Genomic DNA, 12,193 nt, shown 5'->3' with positions numbered 1-12,193 from the left:
ATGTTTGAGTAACAGTCGTCCCACAATGATGTGGGAGTAACAGTCGCCCATCAATGATGTGGGAGTAACAGTTTCCTCCCAATGATGTGGGAGTAATAGTCGTCCCTCAGTGAAGTGGGAGTAACAGTCATCCCTCAAGGATTTGGGAGTAATAGTCGTCCCTCAAGGATTTGGGAGTAACAGTCATCCCTCAATGATGTGGGAGTAACAGTTTCCTCTCAATGATGTGGGAGTAAAAGTCATCCCAAACAAATGCAGGAGTAACAGTCGTCCCTCAATGATGTGGGAGTAACAGTTTCCTCCCAATGCTGTTGGAGTAACTGTCATCCCTCATAGATGGGGGAATAACAATTTCCCCTCAATGATGTGCTAGTAACAGTCGTCCCTCAAATGATGTGGGTGTAACAGTCGTCCCTCGATGATGTTTGAGTAACAGTCATTCCTCAATGATGTGGGAGTAACAGTCGTCCTCAATGATGTGGAAGTAACAGTCATCCCACATGGATGCGGGAGTAACAGTTTCCTCCCAATGATGTGGGAGTAACAGTCATCCCTCAATGATGTTCGAGTAATAGTCATCCCTCAATGATGTGGGAGTAACATTCATACCTCAATGATGTGGGAGTAACAGTCGTCCCTCAATGACGTGGGAGTAAGACACGTGCCTCAAGGATGTGGGAGTAACAGTTATCCCTCAATGATGTGGGAGTAACAGTCGTCCCTCAATGATATGGGAGTAACAGTCATCCCTCAATGCTGTGGGAGTAACAGTCGTCCCTCAATGATGTGAGATTAACAGTCGTCCCTCAATGATGTGGGAGTAACAGTCATCCCTCAAGGATGTGGGAGTAACAGTCATCCCACATGGATGCGGGAGTAACAGTCGTGCCTCAATGCTGTGGGAGTAACAGTCATCCGTCAAAGACCTGGGAATAAGAGTCGTCCCTCAATGATGAGGGACTAATACTCCTCACTCAAGGATGTGGGAGTAACAGTCATCCATCAAGGATGTGAGAGTAACAGTCATCCTCAAGGATTTGGGAGTAACAGTCATCCTTCAATGATGTTGGAGTAACAATCATATCTCAAGGATGTGGGAGAAACTGTCGTCCCACGACGATATGGGTGTAACAGTCGTCCCTCAATGATGTTTGAGTAACAGTCGTTCCTCAATGATGTGGGAGTAACAGTTGTCCTCAATGATGTGGGAGGAACAGTCGTCCCTCAAGGATGTGCGAGTAACAGTCATCCCTCAATGATGTGGGAGTAACAGTCATCCCTCAATGATGTGGGAGCAACTGCTGTCCCTCAATGCTGTGGGAGCAACTGTCGTCCCTCAATGATGTGGGAGTAACTGTCATCCTTCAATATTGTGGGAGCAACTGTTGTCCCTCAATGATGTGGGAGTAACAGTCGTTCCTCAATGATGTGGGAGTAACAGTCATCCCTCAATGATGTGGGAGTAACAGTCATCCCTCAAGGATGTGGGAGTAACAGTCATCCCTCAATGATGTGGGAGTAACAGTCGTCCCTCAAGGATGTGGGAGTAACAGTCATCCCACATGGATGTGGGAGTAACAGTCGGGCCTCAATGATATGGGAGTAACAGTCGTCCCTCAATTATGTGAGATTAACAGTCGTCCCTCAAGGATGTGGAAGTAACAGTCATCCCACATGGATGCGGGAGTAACAGTTGTCCCTCAATGATGCGGGAGTAACAGTTTCCTCCTAATGATGTGGGAGTAACAGTCATCCCTCATGGATGTGGGAATAACAATTTCCCCTCAATGATGTGGGAGTAACAGTCATCCCTCAATGATGTGGGAGTAACAGTCATCCCTCAATGATGTGGGAGTAACACTCGTCCCTCAAATGATGTGGGAGTAACAGTTTCTTCCCAATGCTGTGGGAGTAACAGTCATCCCTCATGGATGTGGGAATAACAATTTCCCTGCAATGATGTGGGAGTAACAGTCATCCCTCAATGATGTGGGAGTAACAGTCGTCCCTCAAATGATGTGGGAGTAACAGTCATCCCTCAATGATGTGGGAGTAACAGTCGTCCATCAATGATGTGGGAGCAACTGTTGACCCTCAATGCTGTGGGAGTAACAGTCATCCCTCAATGATGTGGGAGTAACAGTTTCCTCTCAATGATGTGGGATTAACAGTCATCCCTCAATGATGTGGGAGTAACAGTCATCCCTCATGGATGTGGGAATAACAATTTCCCCTCAATGATGTGGGAGTAACAGTCATCCCTCAATGATGTGGGAGTAACAGTCGTCCCTCAAATGATGTGGGAGTTACAGTCATCCCTCAAATGATGTGGGAGTAACAGTGCACCCTCAATGATGTTCAAATAACACTCATCACGCAATGATGTTCAAGTCACCGTCACCTTCAATGATGTTCAAGTAACAGTCACCCTCAATGATGTTCAAGTAACAGTAGTCCCTCAATAATGTGGGAGTAACAGTCGTCAATCAATGATGTGGGAGCAACTGTTGTCCCTCAATGATGTGGGATTAACAGTCATCCCTCAATGATGTGGGAGTAACAGTCATCCCTCAATGATGTGGGAGTAACAGTTTCCTCGAAATGATGTGGGAGTAACAGTCATCCCACAATGATGTGGGAGTAACAGTTTCCTCTCAATGATGTGAGAGTAACAGTCGTCCCTCAATGATGTGGGAGTAACAGTCGTCCCTCAAGGATGTGGGAGTAACAGTCATCCCACATGGATGCGGGAGTAACAGTTCTGCCTCAATGCTGTGGGAGTAACAGTCATCCATCAAGGACGTGGGAGTAAGAGTCGTCCCTCAATGATGAGGGAGTAATACTCCTCACTCAAGGATGTGGGAGTAACAGTCATCCATCAAGGATGTGAGAGTAACAGTCGTCCCTCAAGGATTTGGGAGTAACAGTCATCCCTCAATGATGTTCGAGTAGCAGTCGTCCCTCAGTGATGTGGGAGTAACAGTCATCCCTTAATGATGTGGGTGTAAGAGTCGTCCCTCAAGGATTTGGGATTAACAGTCATCCCTCAATGCTGTGGGATTAACAGGCATCCCTCAATGAGGTGGGAGTAAAAGTCATCCCTCAATGCTGTGGGAGTAACAGTCATCCCTCAGTGATGTGGGAGTAACAGTCTTCCTCAATGATGTGGGAGTAACTGTTCCCTCTCAGTGATGTGGGAGTAACAGTCATCCCTCAATGATGTGGGAGTAACAGTCATCCATCAATGATATGGGATTAACAGTCGTCCCTTAATGATGTGGGAGTAACAGTTTCCCCTAAATGTTGTGGGAGTAACAGACATCCCTCAATGATGTCGGAGTAACTGTCGTCCCTCAATACTGTGGGAGTAACAGTCGTCCCTCAATAATGTGGGAGTAACAGTCATCCCACAATGATGTGTGAGTAACAGTTTCCCCTCAATGATGTGGGAGTAACAGTCATCCCTCAATGATGTGGGAGTAACAGTCATCCCTCAATGATGTGGGAGTAACAGTTTCCTCTAAATGATGTGGGAGTAACAGTCATCCCTCAAAGATGTGGGAGTAACAGTTTCCCCTCAATGATGTGGGAGTAACAGTCATCCATCAATGATGTGGTAGGAACAGTCATTCCTCAACGATGTGGGAGTAACAGTCATCCAAAATGGATGCGGGAGTAACAGTCGTGCCTCAATGATGTGGGAGTAACAGTTTACCCTCAAGGATGTGGGAGTAACAGTCATCCCACATGGATGCAGGAGTAACAGTCATCCCTCAAGGATGTGGGAGTAACAGTTTCCTCCCAATGATGTGGGTGTAACAGAAATCCCTCAATGATGTTTGAGTAACAGTCGTCCCACAATGATGTGGGAGTAACAGTCGTCCATCAATGATGTGGGAGTAACAGTTTCCTCCCATTGATGTGGGAGTAATAGTCGTCCCTCAGTGAAGTGGGAGTAACAGTCATCCCTCAAGGATTTGGGAGTAATAGTCGTCCCTCAAGGATTTGGGAGTAACAGTCATCCCTCAATGATGTGGGAGTAACAGTCGTCCCTCAATAATATGGGAGTAACAGTCATCCCTCAATGCTGTGGGAGTAACAGTCGTCCCTCAATGATGTGAGATTAACAGTCGTCCCTCAATGATGTGGGAGTAACAGTCATCCCTCAAGGATGTGGGAGTAACAGTCATCCCACATGGATGCGGGAGTAACAGTCGTGCCTCAATGCTGTGGGAGTAACAGTCATCCGTCAAAGACGTGGGAATAAGAGTCGTCCCTCAATGATGAGGGACTAATACTCCTCACTCAAGGATGTGGGAGTAACAGTCATCCATCAAGGATGTGAGAGTAACAGTCATCCTCAAGGATTTGGGAGTAACAGTCATCCTTCAATGATGTTGGAGTAACAATCATCCCTAAAGGATGTAGGAGAAACAGTCGTCCCATAATGAGGAGGGAGGTTCAGTCGTCCCTCAATGATGTTTGAGTAACAGTCGTCCCTCAATGATGAGGGAGTAATACTCCTCACTCAAGGATGTGGGAGTAACAGTCATCCATCAAGGATGTGAGAGTAACAGTCGTCCCTCAAGGATTTGGGAGTAACAGTCATCCCTCAATGATGTTCGAGTAGCAGTCGTCCCTCAGTGATGTGGGAGTAACAGTCATCCCTTAATGATGTGGGTGTAACAGTCGTCCCTCAAGGATTTGGGATTAACAGTCATCCCTCAATGCTGTGGGATTAACAGGCATCCCTCAATGAGGTGGGAGTAAAAGTCATCCCTCAATGCTGTGGGAGTAGCAGTCATCCCGCAGTGATGTGGGAGTAACAGTCTTCCTCAATGATGTGGGAGTAACTGTTCCCTCTCAGTGATGTGGGAGTAACAGTCATCCCTCAATGATGTGGGAGTAACAGTCATCCATCAATGATATGGGATTAACAGTCGTCCCTTAATGATGTGTGAGTAACAGTTTCCCCTCAATGATGTGGGAGTAACAGTCATCCCTCAATGATGTGGGAGTAACAGTCATCCCTCAATGATGTGGGAGTAACAGTTTCCTCTAAATGATGTGGGAGTAACAGTCATCCCTCAAAGATGTGTGAGTAACAGTTTCCCCTCAATGATGTGGGAGTAACAGTCATCCATCAATGATGTGGTAGGAACAGTCATTCCTCAACGATGTGGGAGTAACAGTCATCCAAAATGGATGCGGGAGTAACAGTCGTGCCTCAATGATGTGGGAGTAACAGTTTCCCCTCAAGGATGTGGGAGTAACAGTCATCCCACATGGATGCAGGAGTAACAGTCATCCCTCAAGGATGTGGGAGTAACAGTTTCCTCCCAATGATGTGGGTGTAACAGAAATCCCTCAATGATGTTTGAGTAACAGTCGTCCCACAATGATGTGGGAGTAACAGTCGCCCATCAATGATGTGGGAGTAACAGTTTCCTCCCAATGATGTGGGAGTAATAGTCGTCCCTCAGTGAAGTGGGAGTAACAGTCATCCCTCAAGGATTTGGGAGTAATAGTCGTCCCTCAAGGATTTGGGAGTAACAGTCATCCCTCAATGATGTGGGAGTAACAGTTTCCTCTCAATGATGTGGGAGTAAACGTCATCCCAAACAAATGCAGGAGTAACAGTCGTGCCTCAATGATATGGGAGTAACAGTCGTCCCTCAATGATGTGGGAGTAACAGTTTCCTCCCAATGCTGTTGGAGTAACTGTCATCCCTCATAGATGGGGGAATAACAATTTCCCCTCAATGATGTGCTAGTAACAGTCGTCCCTCAAATGATGTGGGTGTAACAGTCGTCCCTCGATGATGTTTGAGTAACAGTCATTCCTCAATGATGTGGGAGTAACAGTCGTCCTCAATGATGTGGAAGTAACAGTCATCCCACATGGATGCGGGAGTAACAGTTTCCTCCCAATGATGTGGGAGTAACAGTCATCCCTCAATGATGTTCGAGTAATAGTCATCCCTCAATGATGTGGGAGTAACATTCATACCTCAATGATGTGCTAGTAACAGTCGTCCCTCAAATGATGTGGGTGTAACAGTCGTCCCTCGATGATGTTTGAGTAACAGTCATTCCTCAATGATGTGGGAGTAACAGTCGTCCTCAATGATGTGGAAGTAACAGTCATCCCACATGGATGCGGGAGTAACAGTTTCCTCCCAATGATGTGGGAGTAACAGTCATCCCTCAATGATGTTCGAGTAATAGTCATCCCTCAATGATGTGGGAGTAACATTCATACCTCAATGATGTGGGAGTAACAGTCGTCCCTCAATGACGTGGGAGTAAGACACGTGCCTCAAGGATGTGGGAGTAACAGTTATCCCTCAATGATGTGGGAGTAACAGTCGTCCCTCAATGATATGGGAGTAACAGGCATCCCTCAATGCTGTGGGAGTAACAGTCGTCCCTCAATGATGTGAGATTAACAGTCGTCCCTCAATGATGTGGGAGTAACAGTCATCCCTCAAGGATGTGGGAGTAACAGTCATCCCACATGGATGCGGGAGTAACAGTCGTGCCTCAATGCTGTGGGAGTAACAGTCATCCGTCAAAGACCTGGGAATAAGAGTCGTCCCTCAATGATGAGGGACTAATACTCCTCACTCAAGGATGTGGGAGTAACAGTCATCCATCAAGGATGTGAGAGTAACAGTCATCCTCAAGGATTTGGGAGTAACAGTCATCCTTCAATGATGTTGGAGTAACAATCATATCTCAAGGATGTGGGAGAAACTGTCGTCCCACGACAATATGGGTGTAACAGTCGTCCCTCAATGATGTTTGAGTAACAGTCGTTCCTCAATGATGTGGGAGTAACAGTTGTCCTCAATGATGTGGGAGGAACAGTCGTCCCTCAAGGATGTGCGAGTAACAGTCATCCCTCAATGATGTGGGAGTAACAGTCATCCCTCAATGATGTGGGAGCAACTGTTGTCCCTCAATGCTGTGGGAGCAACTGTCGTCCCTCAATGATGTGGGAGTAACTGTCATCCTTCAATATTGTGGGAGCAACTGTTGTCCCTCAATGATGTGGGAGTAACAGTCGTTCCTCAATGATGTGGGAGTAACAGTCATCCCTCAATGATGTGGGAGTAACAGTCATCCCTCAAGGATGTGGGAGTAACAGTCATCCCTCAATGATGTGGGAGTAACAGTCGTCCCTCAAGGATGTGGGAGTAACAGTCATCCCACATGGATGTGGGAGTAACAGTCGGGCCTCAATGATATGGGAGTAACAGTCGTCCCTCAATTATGTGAGATTAACAGTCGTCCCTCAAGGATGTGGAAGTAACAGTCATCCCACATGGATGGGGGAGTAACAGTTGTCCCTCAATGATGCGGGAGTAACAGTTTCCTCCTAATGATGTGGGAGTAACAGTCATCCCTCATGGATGTGGGAATAACAATTTCCCCTCAATGATGTGGGAGTAACAGTCATCCCTCAATGATGTGGGAGTAACAGTCATCCCTCAATGATGTGGGAGTATCACTCGTCCCTCAAATGATGTGGGAGTAACAGTTTCTTCCCAATGCTGTGGGAGTAACAGTCATCCCTCATGGATGTGGGAATAACAATTTCCCTGCAATGATGTGGGAGTAACAGTCATCCCTCAATGATGTGGGAGTAACAGTCGTCCCTCAAATGATGTGGGAGTAACAGTCATCCCTCAATGATGTGGGAGTAACAGTCGTCCATCAATGATGTGGGAGCAACTGTTGACCCTCAATGCTGTGGGAGTAACAGTCATCCCTCAATGATGTGGGAGTAACAGTTTCCTCTCAATGATGTGGGATTAACAGTCATCCCTCAATGATGTGGGAGTAACAGTCATCCCTCATGGATGTGGGAATAACAATTTCCCCTCAATGATGTGGGAGTAACAGTCATCCCTCAATGATGTGGGAGTAACAGTCGTCCCTCAAATGATGTGGGAGTTACAGTCATCCCTCAAATGATGTGGGAGTAACAGTGCACCCTCAATGATGTTCAAATAACACTCATCACGCAATGATGTTCAAGTCACCGTCACCTTCAATGATGTTCAAGTAACAGTCACCCTCAATGATGTTCAAGTAACAGTAGTCCCTCAATAATGTGGGAGTAACAGTCGTCAATCAATGATGTGGGAGCAACTGTTGTCCCTCAATGATGTGGGATTAACAGTCATCCCTCAATGATGTGGGAGTAACAGTCATCCCTCAATGATGTGGGAGTAACAGTTTCCTCGAAATGATGTGGGAGTAACAGTCATCCCACAATGATGTGGGAGTAACAGTTTCCTCTCAATGATGTGAGAGTAACAGTCGTACCTCAATGATGTGGGAGTAACAGTCGTCCCGCAAGGATGTGGGAGTAACAGTCATCCCACATGGATGCGGGAGTAACAGTTCTGCCTCAATGCTGTGGGAGTAACAGTCATCCATCAAGGATGTGGGAGTAAGAGTCGTCCCTCAATGATGAGGGAGTAATACTCCTCACTCAAGGATGTGGGAGTAACAGTCATCCATCAAGGATGTGAGAGTAACAGTCGTCCCTCAAGGATTTGGGAGTAACAGTCATCCCTCAATGATGTTCGAGTAGCAGTCGTCCCTCAGTGATGTGGGAGTAACAGTCATCCCTTAATGATGTGGGTGTAACAGTCGTCCCTCAAGGATTTGGGATTAACAGTCATCCCTCAATGCTGTGGGATTAACAGGCATCCCTCAATGAGGTGGGAGTAAAAGTCATCCCTCAATGCTGTGGGAGTAACAGTCATCCCTCAGTGATGTGGGAGTAACAGTCTTCCTCAATGATGTGGGAGTAACTGTTCCCTCTCAGTGATGTGGGAGTAACAGTCATCCCTCAATGATGTGGGAGTAACAGTCATCCATCAATGATATGGGATTAACAGTCGTCCCTTAATGATGTGGGAGTAACAGTTTCCCCTCAATGTTGTGGGAGTAACAGACATCGCTCAATGATGTCGGAGTAACTGTCGTCCCTCAATACTGTGGGAGTAACAGTCGTCCCTCAATAATGTGGGAGTAACAGTCATCCCACAATGATGTGTGAGTAACAGTTTCCCCTCAATGATGTGGGAGTAACAGTCATCCCTCAATGATGTGGGAGTAACAGTCATCCCTCAATGATGTGGGAGTAACAGTTTCCTCTAAATGATGTGGGAGTAACAGTCATCCCTCAAAGATGTGGGAGTAACAGTTTCCCCTCAATGATGTGGGAGTAACAGTCATCCATCAATGATGTGGTAGGAACAGTCATTCCTCAACGATGTGGGAGTAACAGTCATCCAAAATGGATGCGGGAGTAACAGTCGTGCCTCAATGATGTGGGAGTAACAGTTTCCCCTCAAGGATGTGGGAGTAACAGTCATCCCACATGGATGCAGGAGTAACAGTCATCCCTCAAGGATGTGGGAGTAACAGTTTCCTCCCAATGATGTGGGTGTAACAGAAATCCCTCAATGATGTTTGAGTAACAGTCGTCCCACAATGATGTGGGAGTAACAGTCGCCCATCAATGATGTGGGAGTAACAGTTTCCTCCCAATGATGTGGGAGTAATAGTCGTCCCTCAGTGAAGTGGGAGTAACAGTCATCCCTCAAGGATTTGGGAGTAATAGTCGTCCCTCAAGGATTTGGGAGTAACAGTCATCCCTCAATGATGTGGGAGTAACAGTTTCCTCTCAATGATGTGGGAGTAAAAGTCATCCCAAACAAATGCAGGAGTAACAGTCGTGCCTCAATGATATGGGAGTAACAGTCGTCCCTCAATGATGTGGGAGTAACAGTTTCCTCCCAATGCTGTTGGAGTAACTGTCATCCCTCATAGATGGGGGAATAACAATTTCCCCTCAATGATGTGCTAGTAACAGTCGTCCCTCAAATGATGTGGGTGTAACAGTCGTCCCTCAACGATATTCAAATAACAGTCATCCCGCATTGATGTTCAAGTCACCGTCACCCTCAATGATGTTCAAGTAACAGTTTCCTCTCAATGATGTGGGAGTAACAGTCGTCCCTCAGTGATGTGTGAGTAACAGACATCCTTCAATGATGTTCCAGTAATAGTCGTTCCTCAAGGATGTGGGAGGAACAGTCATTCCACAAGGATGTGGGAGTAATAGTTTCCTCCCAATGATGTGGGGGTAACAGTCATCCCTCAATGATGTTTGAGTAATAGTCATCCCCCAATGATGTGTGAGTGACAATCATCCCTCAATGATGTGTGAGTAACGGTCGTCCCTCAATGATGTGGGAGTAACAGTTGTCCATCAATGGTGTGGGAGTAACAGTCATCCCTCAAGGATGTGGGAGTAATAGTCGTCCCTCAAGGATGTGGGAGTAACAGTCATCCCTTAAGGATGTGGGAGTAACTGTCATCCCTCAAGGATGTGGGAGTAACAGTCATCCCTCAATGCTGTGGGAGTAACAGTCGTCCCTCAATGATGCGAGATTAACAGTCGTCCCTCAATGATGTGGGAGTAACAGTCGTCCCTCAAGGATGTGGGAGAAACAGTCATCCCACATGGATGCAGGAGTAACAGTCGTGCTTCAATGCTGTGGGAGTAACAGTCATCCCTCAAGGACGTGGGAGTAAGAGTCGTCCCTGAATGATGAGGGAGTAACAGTCATCCCTCAAGAATGTGAGAGTAACAGTCATCCTCAAGGATTTGGGAATAACAGTCATCCTTCAATGATGTTGGAGTCACAATCATCCCTCAAGGATGTGCGAGAAACAGTCGTCCCACAATGATGTAGGAGTAACAGTCGTCCCTCGATGATGTTTGAGTAACAGTCATTCCTCAATGATGTAGGAGTAACAGTCGTCCTCAATGATGTGGAAGTAACAGTCATCCCACATGGATGCGGGAGTAACAGTTTCCTCCCAATGATGTGGGAGTAACAGTCATCCCTCAATGATGTTCGAGTAATAGTCATCCCTCAATGATGTGGGAGTAACATTCATACCTCATTGATGTGGGAGTAACAGTCGTCCCTCAATGACGTGGGAGTAAGACACGTCCCTCAAGGATGTGGGAGTAACAGTTATCCCTCAATGATGTGGGAGTAACAGTCGTCCCTCAATGATATGGGAGTAACAGTCATCCCTCAATGCTGTGGGAGTAACAGTCGTCCCTCAATGATGTGAGATTAACAGTCGTCCCTCAATGATGTGGGAGTAACAGTCATCCCACATGGATGCGGGAGTAACAGTCGTGCCTCAATGCTGTGGGAGTAACAGTCATCCGTCAAGGACGTGGGAGTAAGAGTCGTCCCTCAATGATGAGGGACTAATACTCCTCACTCAAGGATGTGGGAGTAACAGTCATCCATCAAGGGTGTGAGAGTAACAGTCATCCTCAAGGATTTGGGAGTAACAGTCATCCTTCAATGATGTTGGAGTAACAATCATCCCTCAAGAATGTGGGAGAAACTGTCGTCCCACAATGATATGGGAGTAACAGTCGTCCCTCAATGATGTTTGAGTAACAGTCATCCCTCAATGATGTGGGAGTAACAGTCATCCCTCAATGATGTGGGAGCAACTGTTGTCCCTCAATGCTGTGGGAGCAACTGTCGTCCCTCAATGATGTGGGAGTAACTGTCGTCCTTCAATATTGTGGGAGCAACTGTTGTCCCTCAATGATGTGGGAGTAACAGTCATCCCTCAATGATGTGGGAGTAACAGTCATCCCTCAAGGATGTGGGAGTAACAGTCATCCCTCAATGATGTGGGAGTAACAGTCGTCCCTCAAGGATGTGGGAGTAACAGTCATCCCACATGGATGTGGGAGTAACAGTCGTGTCTCAATGATATGGGAGTAACAGTCGTCCTTCAATTATGTGAGATTAACAGTCGTCCCTCAAGGATGTGGAAGTAACAGTCATCCCACATGGATGCGGGAGTAACAGTTGTCCCTCAATGATGCGGGAGTAACAGTTTCCTCCTAATGATGTGGGAGTAACAGTCATCCCTCATGGATGTGGGAATAACAGTCGTCCCTCAAATGATGTGGGAGTAACAGTTTCCTCCCAATGCTGTGGGAGTAACAGTCATCCCTCATGGATGTGAGAATAACAATTTCCCCTCAATGATGTGGGAGTAACAGTCATCCCTCAATGATGTGGGAGTAACAGTCATCCCTCAATGATGTGGGAGTAACAGTCGT

Source organism: Chiloscyllium plagiosum, unplaced genomic scaffold (genome assembly GCF_037043375.1).
Source record: "Chiloscyllium plagiosum isolate Xiang-an unplaced genomic scaffold, Cpla_swu_hap1 HiC_scaffold_30, whole genome shotgun sequence".
In the NCBI taxonomy this organism is placed as follows: Eukaryota; Metazoa; Chordata; class Chondrichthyes; order Orectolobiformes; family Hemiscylliidae; genus Chiloscyllium; species Chiloscyllium plagiosum.
Note: the sequence above shows the minus strand (reverse complement) of the source record.